This window comes from Dendropsophus ebraccatus, chromosome 4, assembly GCF_027789765.1.
Source record: "Dendropsophus ebraccatus isolate aDenEbr1 chromosome 4, aDenEbr1.pat, whole genome shotgun sequence".
Lineage (NCBI taxonomy): Eukaryota > Metazoa > Chordata > Amphibia > Anura > Hylidae > Dendropsophus > Dendropsophus ebraccatus.
In genome coordinates, this window is record NC_091457.1 from 24603340 (window position 1) to 24622245 (window position 18906).

At 49.3% G+C, this 18906-nt stretch overlaps 1 protein-coding gene across 1 annotated transcript in view; it reads left to right on the top strand.

Moving 5' to 3' along the window:
• Positions 1 to 377: 377 nt before the first annotated feature.
• Positions 378 to 18906, top strand: part of LOC138787952 (low-density lipoprotein receptor-related protein 5-like) — a 182521-nt gene continuing 163992 nt past the window's right edge. Inside the window, exon 1 of the mRNA XM_069965281.1 lies at positions 378 to 430. The gene's annotated coding sequence lies outside the window, so the exon portion shown is untranslated. The remainder of the gene's footprint in view (positions 431 to 18906) is intronic.

An 18906-nucleotide genomic window follows, 5' to 3' on the forward strand; every position in this document is an offset into this window, starting at 1 on the left:
TGCACTACCCCTTTAAGCTTTCTAATGGTAAGAGTCTCTTTGTTGCCCATAGCAACCAATCACAGCTCAGCTTTCATGTTCCCAGAGCAATGTGAGAAATGAGAGCTGAGCTGTGATTGGTTGCTATGGGTCTCTTGCTATAAAACAGCACAATACATTTCCCTTAGTAGCCCATAGCAACCAATCATAGCTCCCCTTTCACTTTACCAGGGCAAATAATATGTGAAAGCTGAGCTGTGATTGGTTACTATCTGGAAACAAGGATAAATCTACTGAGACCCCACCGGGTGTTTTTGTCTGGGCAGCGTATACTCCTACAGGCAGTGGCAGAGGGAAGAGCTGGAGAAGGAGAGTGACCAGCAGGGGGCGCTCGTGTGTGCCGTCCACCATGGTTGTAGTTCCCCTTTCCTCCTCACCTCACACAATAACGGTGAGTACGGCAGAGCGGCCATCTTTGGGGGGGGGGGGGGCAGAGCTGACAGGTACAGGGTAAGAGAGGTGGTGTATGGTGTTTTTAGTGTCCCACATTATCCTTATTACACACTTACACCCTTGCACACCTTACTACAATGTATAGTGACAAAGAATAATACACATTTTTGGCAACAAGAAAAACTTTTATTAAAGTTATTAAATTATTCGCTGTCGGCTGTAGGGATGTCCCTCGGAGCGTGCTGTGGTGGTGGCGGCGGGGAAGCCGCTGAGCACTTTCTTGGAGATGACGGCCAGGCATTTCCTCAGCTCCTCGGTACTGGTGAAGCATCGCAGGATCAGTCTGATGCTCTGTAGGAAGCCGATCAGCATCCTGCTGGTGGTGATAGTCCAGGACAATGTCGCACTCGCTGTGATTGCTTGCAGATCGCTGGTGCTGATGGTGGAAATCCACGTGATCCGCTCACCGGCAGTAGTGGTGGTGATCCAGGTGGCTGTGGTCATCCAGATCTCCAGGAAGCTGGTGAGGGTGGTGGTCCAGGTGATCAGATCTCTTGTGCTGCAGATCCAGGTGATGAAATCACAGGCGGTGGTGATCACACTCACTGGCTCTACAGCAGCTGTGATCCAGGTCAGCAGGTCACTATTAGTGAAAGTTCAGCTCAGCAGGCGGCTTGTGGTGGATATCCAGCTAAGCAGGTCAGTGAAGGTGGTTGCTGCACTTTGGAGATGGCTGGTGATGGAAATGAGGTCACAGGTGGTCATATTCCAGTTGGGCAGGTCTCCAATGGTGTTGTTTGGACTCTGCATTTTGATGGTGCTGGAGTTGCTACGCTGCAGATTGGTGGTGGTGGAATTGGGCCTCTGCAGGTTGGTGGTAATCTTCCAGCTGGGCTGCTCTCTGTTGAAACTGCAGGCCCCTGGTGATGTTCCATAATTTCAAATCATTCGCTGTCGGCGGTAGGGATGTCCCTCGGAGCGTGCTGTGGTGGTGGTGGCGGGGAAGCCGCTGAGCACTTCTTCGGATATGATGGCCAGGCATTTCCTCAGCTCCTCGGTACTGGAGAGACATCGCACGATAAGTCTGATGCCCTGTAGGGCGCCGATCAGCATCCTGCTGGTGGTGTTCATCCAGGACAACGCCTCACCCGCAGTTATGAGCCAAGCGCACCTGTTGCAGCGACTGGTCAGCCAAGTGAGAAGCTGGAGGGTTGTGGCAATCCACACCAGCTTCTCACTTATGCTGCTCAGTGCGGCCTGCAGATCGCTGGTGGTGACGGTGGAAATAAACGCTGTCAGCTCACCGGTGGTAGTGTTGGTGATCCAGGCGGCTGTGGTCATCCAGATCTCCAGGAAGCTGCTGCGGGTGAGGGTGGTTGTCCAGGCGATCAGGTCTCTAGTGCTGCAGATCCAGTTTATGTAATCACAGGTGGTGGTGATCACACTCACTCTCTCTACAGCAGCTGTGATCCAGGTCAGCAGGGCGCTATTACTGAAAGTCCAGCTCAGCAGGCGACTGGTAGTGGATGTCCAGCTGAGCACATCACTAACAGCAGTTAGCCAGCTAAGCAGGTCAGTAAAGGCGGTTGCTGCGCTCTGGACATGACTGGTGATGGACATCAGGTCACAGTCGGGCAGGTCTCCAATGGTGGTGTTTGGACGCTGCAGGTTTCTGGTGGTGTAATTGGGCCTCTGCAGGTTCGGGGTAATCTTACAGCTGGTCTGGTCTGTGATGGTGCTGTTTGGCCACTGCAGGCCCGAGGTGATATTGTCCCAGCTGAGCGGGTCACTGATGGAATTGCCCCAGCTCAGCGGGTTGATGAAGGGTTCAATCATGCTGAGTGGTTGTCTGGTGGAAAGACAGCCAACCAGGATTGGAACCAAATAGCACAGGAGGTTGCCAAAAATGGCAAGCTCCCTGTCAATCCTCTCCTCTCTCTCCATGGACTGACGAAAATCGAAAACACTAGAAATGACTATCAGTATACACAGGCAGAAAGCAAGGTAGTACCAAAAGTGTGATCGCTAGTGAGTCCCTAAGAACAGAGATTCTGGGGCTCAGCACCTTCTTTTATAGGGCCCTTGGATGACATCACCAATTATATTATGATGTCACTGCTTGTCGTAGTGATGTCATGAGCATGCCCAGACACGTTGTCAGGTTGTTGTTTCAAGTTGTTGTTGTTTACAAGTCAATGGAAAAACCGGATCCAACCGGATCCAACCGGATCCAACCGGATGGCACACAATTGCATCGGTAGTTGCATCTGTTTTTTCCATAAAATGTATACGTTAAACGTATAGGATAAAACGCATTGTGAACCTAGCCTTAGCCAAGTCACCCACTATACAATGTCAGATGTGAAATAGGCTTTTATGGCCTCTCAGAATGATGTAGGGTGAGATCAGACATGGAGGATATGTTGCAGATTTTTACAGCCCAATACATGGTGGCATAGAGCTCCCAAACAGTAACAGGACCCTCTTTGTACCCCCCATCTGTAGGTGAGCTGCACCTTGTGCTTCAGTCTGTAGTTAGCTCTTCTCTTGGTGCAAAATAACTTTGCACTTAACAACTGTGACAATGCCCCCCGTCACTGCACCCCTAGATAAATTGGGCCACTGTCCTCCTAAATCATTGTTTCCCAACCACTGGCTCTTCAGCTCTTGCCAAAATACAACTCCCATCATGTCCTGCCAGTAGTGCATGATGGAAGTTGTAGTTTTGCAGCAACTGGAGAGTGAGTCACCTGTTGGAGAACACTGGATTAAATAAATCTTTCTTTCCCAGTCAGTGACTTTTCAGCTGTTGCCAAACTATAACTGCCATTATACCTTGCCAGCAGTCCATATTGGGGGTTGTAGTTTTGCAGCAACTAGAAAGCCACATGTTAGAGAGCGCTGCACTAAAAAAACTGTCCCAGAAGTGACTGTTTCCTAACAAGCGACTGTTAAGCTGTTGCCAAAATACACCTGCCATCACGTTCTGCTAGCTGCTAACAGGGCCCCGTCACATGCCCAGGTAAGCCGGGTGCTGACGCCGGCCCTGTGATTAGCGGTTGTACAACCCGTCCACATGCTTGTATATGCAGCTCTCTACCTGCTATGGACCAGACAGATTTTCTTGATCTTGGCGTCCTGTACATCCACCCTCGTTGAGTATACATTACAAGGCGTATGCAGCCCTGAAAACCCTGAGGACCCCAGGGAAATAGGAAAAATGTCATTTATAATATGTTTAGTCCTTGCTTCACATCTTTAAAAAATAGTTTTTAAATCACCTGGTGTCAATAAGTTAAACTTTTTTGTAACCTATTTTTGTATTAAAAAAGTCCAGTACTTATCAGCTGCTGTATGTCCTGCAAGAACCATTAGCAGATTAAATGTAACTTGTGCCCAACCTGGGCCCCCAGTGTAGTTGAACCACCCAGCTAGCAGTGGCACACGCGCAATATTCTTCCGGTAAAGGAGGACACAATCCAGCCCTGGACCGTTACTGAAATGCAGAAAAGTGGGGAGCAAGCACAGAGAGGCATTACAGGCCTAGGTCCTGCGAGTGATGTCACGATACCAGCTTTTTTATTTCGATACTCGGATACCAGTTCGATACCTCAAAAAAAAATACAAATATACCTGCTTGTGCACAACAACTATCATAGCCGCAGTCCGGGAGGAGGCAGGGGCCCAGACTGCGGCTATGATAGTTGCTGTGCACAAGTAGGTATGCTGGGAGTTGTAGTGCACAATGAGGTATGCTGGGAGTTGTAGTGCACAATGAGGTATGCTGGGAGTTGCAGTGTTGCAGCAGCAGCCTTCCAATTTAACAACTCTCATAAGCAGGGTTCTTGAGACTTGTAGTCCTGACAGCCCCACACTGTGCATGTTGACATGGCTGCAGCTGCACGCAATGACAGCACCCTCCCCTCCTGACATCCTCTGTGCTGCTGTGTCCTCTCCTATAAGATCAGCACCCTCCCCTCCTGACATCCTCTTTGCTGCTGTGACCTCCCCTATAAAATCAGCACACTCCTCTCCTGACATCCTCTGTGCTGCTGTGACCTCTCCTATAAGATCAGCACCCTCCCCCTGACATCCTCTGTGGTACTATAACCCCCCTATAAGATCAGCACCCTCCTCTCCTGACATCCTCTGTGCTGCTGTGACCTCCCCTATAACATCAGCACTCTCCTCTCCTGACATCCTCTGTGCTGCTGTGAGGCCTCTATAAGATCAGCACCCTCTTTTCCTGACATCCTCTGTGCTGCTGTGACCTCTCCTATAAGATCAGCACCCTCTTCACCTGACATCCTCTGTGCTGCTGGGACCCTGTGACCTTCCCTATACGATCAGCACCCTCCACTCCTGACAACCTCTGTGCTGCTGTGACCTCCCCTATAAGATCAGCACACTCCTTTCCTGACATCCTCTGTGTTGCTGTGACCCCTTTATAAGATCAGCACCCTCCTCTACTGACATCCTCTGTGCTGCTGTGACCTCTCCTATAAGATCAGCAACCTCTTCTCCTGACATCCTCTGTGCTGCTGGGACCTCTCCTATAAGATCAGCACAATCCTCTCCTGACATCCTCTGTGCTGCTGTGTCCTCTCCTATAAGATCAGCACCCTCCTCTCCTGACATCCTCTGTGCTGCTGTGATCTCCTATAAGATCAGCACACTCCTCTTCTGACATCCTTTGTGCTGCTGGGACCTCTCCTATAAGATCAGCACCCTCCCCTCCTGACATCCTCTGTGCTGCTGGGACCCTGTGACCTCCCCCTATAAATTCAGCACCCTCCTCTCCTGACAACCTCTGTGCTGCTGTGACCCTGTGACCTCCCCTATAAGATCAGCCCCCTCCTCTCCCGGCAGGCCACGCAGCCACTGTCTAAGGTTTGGGGGCAGTACACATAGCTTCTCATTTGCAGTCCAGGCAGTGTCCGTCCGTCCCCCCCCCCCCCCGGTTTCCTCTTGGGTCATCTATGCCTCCTGTGTGTGCGCTCCCTCTCTCTATGCCTCCTGTGTGTGCGCTCCATCTCTCTGTGCCTCCTGTGTGTGCGCTCCGTCTCTCTATGCCTCCTGTGTGTGCGCTCCGTCTCTCTGTGCCTCCTGTGTGTGCGCTCCGTCTCTCTATGTCTCCTGTGTGTGTGCTCCATCTCTCTGTGCCTCCTGTGTGTGCGCTCCGTCTCTCTGTGCCTCCTGTGTGTGCGCTCCGTCTCTCTGTGCCTCCTGTGTGTGCGCTCCGTCTCTCTGTGCCTCCTGTGTGTGCGCTCCGTCTCTCTGTGCCTCCTGTGTGTGCGCTCCGTCTCTCTGTGCCTCCTGTGTGTGTGCTCCGTCTCTCTGTGCCTCCTGTGTGTGCGCTCCGTCTCTCTGTGCCTCCTGTGTGTGCGCTCCGTCTCTCTGTGCCTCCTGTGTGTGCGCTCCGTCTTTCTGTGCCTCCTGTGTATGCGCTCCCTCTCTCTGTGCCTCCTGTGTGTGCGCTCCGTCTCTCTGTGCCTCCTGTGTGTGCGCTCCGTCTCTCTGTGCCTCCTGTGTGTGCGCTCCATCTCTCTGTGCCTCCTGTGTGTGACACCAGGGGGCGACACAGAAAACATGGCCGAAGCTCACATAGGTAATTTAAAAATAACACTTTTTTGCACTTTACTTTATTGCACGTTTGCTGCTTCCTGGATATACATATTAAAGGGGGTCTCTGGAGAAAAATGTTTTTTTAATAATCTGGTATCAGAAAGTTATACAGATTTGTAAATTACTTCAATTTAAAAATCTCAAGAACTCTTTCAGTACTTATCAGCTGCTGTATGCCCTGCAGAAAGTGGTGTATTCTGTCCAGTCTGACACAGTGCTCTCTGCTGCCACCTCTGTCCATGTCAGGAACTGTCAGAGCAGTAGCAAATCCCCATAGAAAACCTCTTCTGCTCTGGACAGTTCCTGACATGGACAGAGGTGGCAGCAGAGAGCACTGTGTCAGACTGGAAAGAATACACATAGGTCAGTGTACAGTATTAGTAAGTGTTCTCACTGTATTAACTGACAGCAGCTCCCTGTATACCTCATGTACATCAGTCTGTGAGTGCCATCTATGGAAATTATAAGAAGAAAAGATCAAGGAAATGAGGAACAGGGCAGTTTCATTTGGGATAGAAACAAATAAAGAAAAGGTTTAATAAATATTTTGACCTTTTTTCCTGCATTTTCCTTCTGGTTCTAATAGCCACAAATCTGTAGTTTTATATCAGCGCTAATAATAGGGACGTTCATTTCTAGCCCAGATCTCAGTGATGTCCTAGAAAAAGGAAAACTGGATCCGCCTCTGCCGAGCGCCTCTATCAGGTTATAATGATAAATGACACTTACTGCGTCTAATGAGGAGGCGAGGCCGGTAACCCCCATAATATTATCAATGCCCAAAGACAGAAGCTCCTGTACCATCAGTGCCAGGTGGCTGAGAGCTTGTACCTGCTATATTACAGCCCATAGGGAAAGAGACATTTCTCCTGATAAACTGCAGACCTGTGTTACTAATCTATAACTATACAGTGGTACCTTGGTTTAAGAGTAACTTGGTTTAAGAGCATTGTTTTAGTTTAAGAGCTCCCTGTACTGGGTGGGAGGGCGAGTTGGGGAGGGCCATGGTCTGCATAGCGGGGTCTACAGCCCTGTACTCTGACCCAGGAAGTCTCCCTCACCTTCCAAATCATAGCAGATCCACTTCAGGCTGGGGCTCACATCAGGGGACAGGACTGTGGAAGTGATCTCTTCATAGCTGTAACCCCTCTCTCCCCGGAGTGCTGCATGTATGTGCCCACATCTGCCCTGCTCATTCCTTCATGCTCCCTGCAGTCTCTGTCAGTCCTGATTGGTCCGTGCTGAACACACACCCCTTCCCCATTGCTGTCATGTGACCAGGGCCGGCGTTAGGGGGGGGCAAAGAGGGCAGTTGCCCAGGGTCCCCATCCCTCAGGGGCCCCCTACCGTTGTTAAAGCGTATGTCACAGGCAGGAGCTCACAGACAGCTTCCTGCAGACTATGGCAGTGATCCCCGGCTGCAGCTAATTGCTGCTATCAGGGGTCACACAGAGGCTGCAGGACGGTATCCTCCCTGAGTGTGCTGCGTGTGTGTGTTCCCTTAAGACCCCCCTCCCTCCCCCTCTCTTCCTGTATGTTCTCACCTCCGTCCTCCTCCTCCTCCTTCCGTGACTGATGTCGGGACGATGGGGGAGAAGTGTGCAGGCTGTGTGAGGATCCCAGCCTGCTGCTGCCATGGACAAGGACCACTACTCCCAGCATGCTGCTAGAGGGAGTAAGTATACTGTACCTGTAGTGTGTAATATGTATGAATGCTATGTGTATAATGCATGAATGCAGTATGTATGACATGTCATGTGCATACCTCCCAACTTTTGCTGGGAAGAAAGAGGGACAGTCACGGCAATGTGCCACGCCCTCCCCATAGCCACACCCTCATATCCACGTCACCTATTACCATTATACTACTATACAAGATGCTGGGAAAGCTGGGTGACCTCCATTATACTGACTACCATACAAGATGCTGGGAAAGCTGGGGGACCTCTATTATACTGACTACTATACAAGATGCTAGGAAAGCTGAGTGACCTCCATTATACTGACTACTATACAAGATGCTAGGAAAGCTGGGTGACCGCCATTATACTGACTACTATACAAGATGCTAGGAAAGCTGGGTGACCTCAATTATACTGACTACTATACAAGATGCTAGGAAAGCTGAGTGACCTCCATTATACTGACTACTATACAAGATGCTGGGAAAGCTGGGTGACCGCCATTATACTGACTACTATACAAGATGCTAGGAAAGCTGGGTGACCTCAATTATACTGACTACTATACAAGATGCTAGGAAAGCTGGATGACCGCCATTATACTGACTACTATACAAGATGCTGGGAAAGCTGGGTGACCTCCATTATACGGACTTCCATACAAGATGCTGGGAAAGCTGGGTGACCTCCATTATTCTGACTACCATACAAGTTGCTAGGAAAGCTGGATGACCGCCATTATACTGACTACTATACAAGATGCTGGGAAAGCTGGGTGACCTCCATTATACTGACTACCATACAAGATGCTGGGAAAGCTGGGTGACCTCTATTATACTGACTACTATACAAGATGCTGGGAAAGCTGGGTGACCTCCATTATACTGACTACTATACAAGATGCTGGGAAAGCTGGGTGACCGCCATTATACTGACTACTATACAAGATGCTGGGAAAGCTGGGTGACCTTCATTATACTGCTATACAAGATGCTGGGAACGCTGGGTGACCTCCATTATACTGACTACTATACAAGATGCAAGGAAAGCTGGGTGACCTCATTATACAAGATGGTAGGAAAGCTGGGTGACCTCAATTATACATGATGCTAGGAAAGCTGGGTGACCTTTATTATACTACTATACAAGATGCTAGGAAAGCTGGGTGAACTCCATTATACTGCCTACCATACAAGATGCTGAGAAAGCTGGGTGACCGCCATTATACTGACTACTATACAAGATGCTGGGAAAGCTGGGTGACCTCCATTATACTGACTATGAGATACTGGGAAAGCTGGGTGACCTCCATTATACTGACTATAAGATACTGGGAAAGTTGGGTGACCCCCATTATACTGACTTTGAGATACTGGGAAAGCTGGGTGACCTCCATTATACTCACTTTAATAGATGATGCTGGAAAGCTGGGTGACCCCCATTATACTCACTTCAATAGATGGTGCTGGAAAGCTGGGTGATCTAACAGTCCGTGACAAGAGTTACTATACCTCCCGTGGGTGACATTGGGGGCGGGGCTTATTAACAGGGGCGGGGCTTGCCGGGAGACACCGGGACCGGCCGTAAGTGTAAGTGTGCCCCCAGCCCTGGACCATTCCTCCCCCACCCTACACACCCATTACCTCCATTTGTAGTGTGGCCCCTGCTCCCTGGCCTCCAGCAGCTCTGCCCGGGGAGACACTTGTCGGTCAGATACCTCTGCAGCCTCAGTGCCTCCTCAGCTCCCCCACAGAGAGAGCTTGCAGCAGCAACAGCACGTGTACTGCGGTGACCGGGTCACACAGGAAGCAGCTACAGCCCGGGCACCGCAGCACACTGTCTCCTCCATCCACATCACACCAGCCCCCGCACTGTACACAGGGCGACAGTTACAGCTCCTTCACTCTGCCGCTCCCCACCAGATCTCACAGAATCCGGCGGGTCCGGCTGGGGAGAGGTGCGCGGCAGCGGGACACATCGGGGCTGTACCGGGAGGGCGGGACATGATCCCAAAATCGGGACCGTCCCGCCAGATCCGGGACAGTTGGGAGGTATGCATGTGTGTAGTATATGGACCGGATGGTTTGGATTTCTGTAATGTTTTTTTCATGGATGTGTTAGTGTGTGTGTGTGTGTGTGTGTGTATGTGTATAATATATATATATATATATATATATATATATATATAAATATATGGGATGTATGTATATCTGTGTGTGTATATATGTATATATATATATATATATATATATAAATATTTATTTATATATATACACTCACCGGCCACTTTATTAGGTACACCTGTCCAACTGCACGTTACCACTTAATTTCTAATCAGCCAATCACATGGAGGCAACTCAGTGCATTAAGGCATGTAAACATGGTCAAGACAATCTCCTGCAGTTCAAACCGAGCGTCAGTATGGGGAAGAAAGGTGATTTGAGTGCCTTTGAACGTGGCATGGTTGTTGGTGCCAGAAGGGCTGGTCTGAGTATTTCAGAAACTGCTGATCTACTGGGATTTTCACGCACAACCATCTCTAGGGTTTACAGAGAATGGTCCGAAAAAGAAAAAACATCCAGCGAGCGGCAGTTCTGTGGGCGGAAATGCCTTGTTGATGCCAGAGGTCAGAGGAGAATGGGCAGACTGGTTCGAGCTGATAGAAAGGCAACAGTGACTCAAATAGCCAACCGTTACAGCCAAGGTAGGCAGAAGAGCATCTCTGAACGCACAGTACGTCCAACTTTGAGGCAGATGGGCTACAGCAGCTGGAGACCACACCGGGTGCCACTCCTTTCAGCTAAGAACAGGAAACTGAGGCTACAATTTGCACAAGCTCATCGAAATTGGACAGTAGAAGATTGGAAAAACGTTGCCTGGTCTGATGAGTCTCGATTTCTGCTGCGACATTCGGATGGTAGGGTCAAAATTTGGCGTCAACAACATGAAAGCATGGATCCATCCTGCCTTGTATCAACGGTTCAGGCTGGTGGTGGTGGTGTCATGGTGTGGGGAATATTTTCTTGCCACTCTTTGGGCCCCTTGGTACCAATTGAGCATCGTTGCAACGCCACAGCCTACCTGAGTATTGTTGCTGACCATGTCCATCCCTTTATGACCACAATGTACCCAACATCTGGATAATGCGCCATGTCATAAAGCTAGAATCATCTCAGACTGGTTTCTTGAACATGACAATGAGTTCACTGTACTCCAATGGCCTCCACAGTCACCAGATCTCAATCCAATAGAGCATCTTTGGGATGTGGTGGAACGGGAGATTGGCATCATGGATGTGCAGCCGACAAATCTGCGGCAACTGTGTGATGCCATCATGTCAATATGGACCAAAATCTCTGAGGAAGCTTCCAGCACCTTGTTGTATCTATGCCACGAAGAATTGAGGCAGTTCTGAAGGCAAAAGGGGGTCCAACCCGTTACTAGCATGGTGTACCTAATAAAGTGGCCGGTGAGTATATATATATAAATCCCATTGCTGTCTCAGCAGTGACAGAAGTGTTCAGGTGAAGTCGCTATAAGGGTATAAACGTGTTTTATCCGCAGAAGATTTTACGCTGCAAGTTCGCAGAAAAATCGCCTGTGGATTTTGCCCATTCACTTCAATAGGATGACATTCACAGTGGGATTGCCATTGTGCTGTGAGTATGTCATAGTCAGTGTTATTAACCCCAGCAGCCCGGGAACATACTGTACCGGGTCCCCGCTCTGGCTTGCTTTGCGGGCTCCCGGTGTCTCCTGGTGCTCAGCCAATCGGTGCGGTGTGGCGGGGCAGCTGAAGTGAATGGGCAGGTATCCAGGCTGCGGGGGTTAATGGCACTGACTTTGACATACTCACAGTGGGATGACAATTCTGCTGTGAGTATGTTATCCCATTGAAGTGAATGGGAAGGTACCTGGAGCGTATTTCACTGCGAACTTACATCGTAAAATCTGCTGCGGATACGGTACGTGTGTTTGTACCCTCAACTGCATAGGAGCTGCAGCCATTCTCTGGTCCCATCAGTTCTATGTAATTGCTGCAGGTGACCACTGAGGGCGGTGATTGGCTGCAGCTCCTATGTATAGTGTCACTAAGGTAATACGGTGTTTTATTCAGGAAAAATAAGATAGTATTCAGTCATTATGTGGAGGTCAACCTATGGCAGTAATATTGGTCTGTATATAGACAAGTTCGTAAGAAAAAGATGAGGGCACTCACCGCTTATGTGATCTTCTTTTATTTCATTTCATATCTTTGCGTGCATAAATTACTGGGCATAGTGGGCTTCAACGTGGAGGGCAGACACCCACTGGAACAATGATCTGGTGGGTGTCTGGCGTCCACGCTGAAGCCCACTATGCCCAGTAATTTATGCATGCAAAGATATGAAATGAAATAAAAGAAGATCACATAAGCGGTGAGTGCCCTCATCTTTTTCTTACGAACTTGTCAAGTTTACATGCATCTATTATCGTAGTGAGCACCAACCAATGATCATCGTCTAATCTCTATTCACCTGTGGGGTCCGTATATGTGGTAGCCTAAGTTGAGCAGTGTCGGTGGCTATCTGTCTTTCCAAGGGTCTGTATATAGAGTTATTATGTAGTGGTCACTCTATGACGGTAATATTGGTCTGTATACCGTGTTTTGGGGGTTTTATGCGGTAGTCACTCTACATTGGTAATTTTGGTCTGTATATAGTGTGTGTATATAGAGTCATTATGTGGCAGTCACCCTATGGCAGTAATATTGGTCTGTATATAGAGTCATTATGTGGTGGTCACTGTATGGTGGTAATATTGGTGTTTTTGGGTCATTATGTGTTGGTCATGGAGAGGTGATAATATTGTTCTTTGTGCGCGTTTTCTTCAGGTAATTTTAGGTCCTGATATAGCAATATATATATATATATTTTTAAACACTGCATATAAACATTTTTTGTGTGTCAGTCTTATACGACACTAGCGGCAGTCCTGGCTTGCAACCTTCTGGACTGACTGACTGTGACTAAGAGCCCTAATAATAATTGTCTGAATCAGGCCGATCTCACCCATGTAATAAAGACAACAATCAGCTAAAAAAACGATCCTCAGCTGCCAGCTACATATCACTACATGTATTAGGTAACACGGCCAATGGCAATAAATGGGGGGTTAAAATAATAAAGCTATTACTTACCTGATCACATTCCCCAGTGTCCTCAGGCCTTGTCTGTGCGATACCCTGGTCACCGCAGCTGCAGCTCTTACTACTGGTCCCGTGTCTGAAGCAACAAGCCACTCAGCCTGTCTTGGCTAGTGATTTCTCAGTCACTTCAGAGATGGGACCAGAAGTGAGAGCTGCAACTAGGCTGACCAGGGTATCGCACAGACAAGGCCTGAGGAAACTGGGGAATGTGATCAGGTAAGTAATAGCTTTATTATTTACTATATACAGCAAGGGCTGCATGGACATCGCTAATGATGTCCATGCAGCCCTTGCTGCACAATAATTGAGCCGTCCTATGGGTTCTGTATCCAAGATCTGCTAGATTAGTGCTAACTTCTCCAGAGTATCAGACCATGTAATACCCGAACCCGCCACGAGCAGCGGGTACCCCTGACTAAAGTGTATGGGGACCTTAAATTATTGCTACAACATTTCAGCATTTGGGGCCCCACCTTCAACTTTGCCCAGGGCCACATTTAGCCTAAAACCGGCCCTGCATGTGACCACACTGACCTCTGACAGCAGCCCTGCTTCTCTATTCTAGCATGTTGCGGCTATTTTTCAGTGTTATGCCCTTACTATACATTATACTCCATATGCTGATTGCTATACTGTACAGTAACTTATAATATCACATATTCAGCTGCTTATAAATGTTTGTTTCATTTGTTCCACATGTTGTTCAGAACCAATTGTTTGCATTTCAATTATTTCTTATGGGAAATTTTGCTTTGGTTTAAGAGCGGATTTGGATTACAAGCACAGTCCCAGAACGAATTATGCTCGTAATCCAAGACACCACTGTAATTACATCTTATTATAATAAAATTACTTCACAATTACAAAATAAATCTGAATGTAACAGTTTTGGGTCTTTGATAGATAATATTTGCGCCCATATTCTGGGAAGAACATAGTGATACATGGTCGATAGGTGGATAGAATGTGTTGCCTCTCTTTCCAGCTATTTGCGGTGATGATAGCGTGCGGCGTCTGCTGATGGTTCCCAGACTCCGGATACTACATGGAGCAGATGCAGCTGATGGTTCCCGGACTCCAGATACTGCATGGAGCAGATGCAGCTGATGGTTCCCAGACTCCGGATACTACATGGAGCAGATGTAGCTGATGGTCCCCGGACTCCGGATACTACATGGAGCAGATGCTGCTGATGGTTCCCAGACTCCGCATACTGCATGGAGCAGATACAACTGATGGTCCCCGGACTCCGCATACTGCATGGAGCAGATGCTGCTGATGGTTCCCAGAGTCCGGATACTGCATGGAGCAGATGCAACTGATGGTTCCCAGACTCTGGATACTACATGGAGCAGATGCAGCTGATGGTTCCCGGACTCCGGATACTGCATGGAGCAGATGCTGCTGATGGTTCCCGGACTCCGGATACTACATGGAGCAGATGCTGCTGATGGTTCCCAGACTCCGCATACTGCATGTAGCAGATGCAGCTGATGGTCCCCGGACTCCGGATACTACATGGAGCAGATGCAGCTGATGGTCCCCGGACTCCGGATACTGCATGGAGCAGATGCAGCTGATGGTTCCCGGACTCCGCATACTGCATGGAGCAGATACAACTGATGGTCCCCGGACTCCGCATACTGCATGGAGCAGATGCTGCTGATGGTTCCCAGAGTCCGGATACTGCATGGAGCAGATGCAACTGATGGTTTCCAGACTCTGGATACTGCATGGAGCAGATGCAGCTGATGGTTCCCGGACTCCGGATACTGCATGGAGCAGATGCAGCTGATGGTTCCCGGACTCCGGATACTGCATGGAGCAGATGCAGCTGATGGTTCCCGGACTCCGGATACTGCATGGAGCAGATGCAGCTGATGGTTCCCGGACTCCGGATACTGCATGGAGCAGATGCAGCTGATGGTTCCCAGACTCTGGATACTACATGGAGCAGATGCAGCTGATGGTTCCCGGCAGGGGCGTAGCTAATGTCTCCTGGGCCCTGGTGCGAGAGGCCAACTTGGGCCCCCCCCCCTCCTTTCACGACCAAGTGATGCTATTGTTGTGTGTGTTTGTGTATATATATATATATATATATATATATATATATATATAGATATACACACACAGTGGTGCCTTGGATTATGAGCATAATTCGTTCCAGGACCGTGCTTGTAATCCAAATCCACTCTTAAACCAAAGCAAATTTTCCTATAAGAAATCATGTAAATGCAGACAATTGGTTCCGCACCCCAAATATATTTATTATTCTGTACTGTACAGTAATGGAGAGGATGGGAAACACAAGGGCTGACAGAGACTGCAGGGAGCATGGAGGAATGAGCAGTACAGATGTGGGCACATACATGCAGCACTCTCTGTCCGGGGAGAGAGGGGTTACAGCTATGGAGAGATTACCCCCCCCCCCACAGTCCTGTCCCCTGATGTAAGCCCCAGCCTGAAGGGGATCTGCTATGATTTGGAAGGTGTTTAGAGTACAGTGCTGTAGACCCCGCTATGCAGGCCATGCCCCTTCTCCACTCGCGCTCCCACCCGATACAGGAAGTTCTTAAACCAAAGCAATGTTCTTAAACCAAGTCACAATTTTGAAAAACTGTGAGCTCTTAAACCAAAACGCTCTTAAACGAAGTTACTCTTAAACCAAGGTACCACTGTATGTATATATATATATATATATATATATATATATATATATATATATATATATATATATACACACACACACACACCAAGACAGATATTACCTATTACCGCCATACTGTTACCGACCAAATCCTGTATACTGAGACCAATATTACCAGTAATACCAGTATATAGGGAGGAAACATTACCGCCCCACCACAACCACTACCATCACCACCATATTGTTACTGACCAAATCCAGTATACTAAATCACCTCATCCAGTCATATAGAGGTGGCCCCAGCTCTACACAGGCTCTATACACCATATACATTACTGTGCAGTTATATCAGGTGACTCACAGGAGACGTCTTTTCTGATCGGAGTTCTTTCCTTTTCATCATCTTCTCCATCTGTCCTAGGCCGTTATGAGAACTTCTCCGAGCCACGAATCCACAGAATCTGCCAGACAGACATATTAGGCTCCACACTCTGACACCATCTCCATCTCTCTACACACTACACATCTGTACTGTCCCCTTTACACCCTCATTTAGTGGGTAGCCCTGACTCTATGTGACCTCCTAATAATATATGCCCCCCTCTGTGTATTCCCTCTCCCCCTATGTTGCCCCCCCAAATAGATGGCCCCCTCCCTTATAGATGGCCCCCTCTACCCCCTCCCTTATAGATGGCCCCCTCTACCCCCTCCCTTATAGATGGCCCCCTCTACCCCCTCCCTTATAGATGGCCCCCTCTACCCCCTCCCTTATAGATGGCCCCCTATACCCCCTCCCTTATAGATGGCCCCCTCTCTCCTCACCCTCCCTTATGGATGGTCCCCTCTCCCCCCACCCTCCCTTATAGATGGCCCCCTCTCCCCCCACCCTCCCTTATAGATGGTCACCTTCCCCCCCCCTCCCTTATAGATGGTCCCCTTCCCCCCCCCCTCCCTTATAGATGGTCCCCTTCCCCCCCCTCCCTTATAGATGGTCCCCTTCCCCCCCCTCCCTTATAGATGGTCCCCTTCCCCCCCTCCCTTATAGATGGTCCCCTTTCCCCCCCTTTATAGATGGTCCCCTTCCTCCCTCCCTTATAGATGCCCCCCTCTTTCCCCCCACCCTCATAGATGCCCCCCTCTTTCCCCCCACCCTCATAGATGGCCCCCTCCTTCCCCCCACCCTCATAGATGGCCCCCTCCTTCCCCCCACCCTCATAGATGGCCCCCCTCTTTCCCCCCACCCTCATAAATGGCCCCCTCTTCCCCCCACCCTCATAGATGCCCCCCTCCTTCTCCCCCACCCTCATAGATGCCCCCCTCCTTCCCCCCCACCCTCATAGATGGCCCCCCTCTTTCCCCCCACCCTCATAGATGGCCCCCTCCTTTCCCCCCACCCTCATAGATGCCCCCCTCCTTCCCCCCCACCCTCATAGATGGCCCCCTCTTTCCCCCCACCCTCATAGATGGCCCCCTCCTTTCCCCCCACCCTCATAGATGGCCCCCTCCTTTCCCCCCACCCTCATAGATGGCCCCCTCTTTCCCCCCACCCTCATAGATGGCCCCCTCTTTCCCCCCACCCTCATAGATGGCCCCCTCTTTCCCCCCACCCTCATAGATGGCCCCCTCCTTTCCCCCCACCCTCATAGATGGCCCCCTCCTTTCCCCCCACCCGTACATGCTGATAAAAAAAACAAAACTTAACTCACCTGACAACGCGCTCCCACGTTGATCCTCACTCCTCCTGGTCTGTCCCCGACTGCTGCGCGGCTGCCGGGGGTGTCGCGTCTTATCCCCGGCAGCGCGCGCATCCCAGAACTCCCTGCGCGCCGGAACCGGAAGTCAGGGCCCAAGGCGCGCAGGGAGTTCTGGGATGCGCGCGCTGCCGGGGGTAAGACGCGACACCCCCGGCAGCCGCGCAGCAGCCGGGGGAAGACGGAGCCGGACTCTTGTGACCGCAAGCAAAACAATGCTTGCGGTCACAAGAGTGATTGATCGGGGGGCCCCGCGGGCCCCCCTTGTGGCGGGCCCGGTCGCGGCGGCGACCCCCGCGACCACGGTGGCTACGCCACTGGTTCCCGGACTCCGGATACTACACGGAGCAGATGCAGCTGATGGTTTCCTGGCTGATATTCCTGTGTTGTAGACTTGTCTCTCCACAGCTGGACATGAGGTTTAGATGACAATGAGGGTGGAGCGTCGTGTCTGCAACCTGAGGAAATGTATTGTGTAAAATGATATCGGGAAGCCTTTTTTCAGTATAGCCGTAGAGGGAGTGGATGAAAACAATGATGTCCACTTATCTACCCAATTCCAACGCACCAGTGGGGAGGTGAATGGACATCATTGTTTTCATCCCCCCACCCAGTGATATTGAATAAAAACCTCCTGCCCGGAGTGCCCCTTTAACAGTACAAGGGTAAGGAGCCAACAGGACACATAGTAAGGTTAAAAAAAAAACATGTCAACAAAGGCCCATCAGGTTCAACCAGGAGAGGTGAGAAGAGGGATATAGAGAAGGGGTATGGATGGAAGAAGGGGAGGAGACGGGATTCTATACTTTCACATAGGCATGTATGCTATTTTGCTCCTAGAATTATTATTTATCCACTAAAAGGGGTTACCCAGGCTTAAAAAAACATGGCCTATTTCTTATAGAAACAGCACTGTCAAATAAATCAAATATACAGAAAAAAACACCCAAAAAAGTTTTTTTGAAAAAACAAATAAAAACCACTAAACAGAGAGACATGACAGGTCATCATGTTCTCATGGCCAATAAAGGAGTAGGGAAACTCCAAAGAATGTCTCATTCCTTATAACGCCATCATCATCATATATGTAAACGCCAAAAGAACCATGTGCATGCCATCCCTATGAAGTAGCTGCTCCTCCCCCTTACTGTATACCACAACTAAATAATAGCTAAAGTGCCTGTGCAATGTAACAAAAATGTCCCACATGTTACGTCCTGCTCCCAGGACTTCCTCAGGGATTGAGCAGGACATAACGCGTGGGACGTTAGTGGGCCGTAGTAATATGTTGTTTGCCTCTTCCCCTCTGTCCATGTCCTTGCCTTCATCCTGTTCTCATCTAGCCTAATAATTTTTTCTTTTTTTCTACTTTGCTTTTGTGCCTTCTACCTGCATTGCGCTACTCCTGTGTTTGTTATTACATTGCAGATACCGTTGCATGCACTTGGGGTGTGCAAGCTGTGGTAGAGATTGGTGCGCTTTTTGATGCATTTATCATCTATATTATTTTTTTTGTTTCTACATTTTGACACATTGGTGTGCCATTGCCTTAATTACTTACTTGCTTTATATATAGTTGGT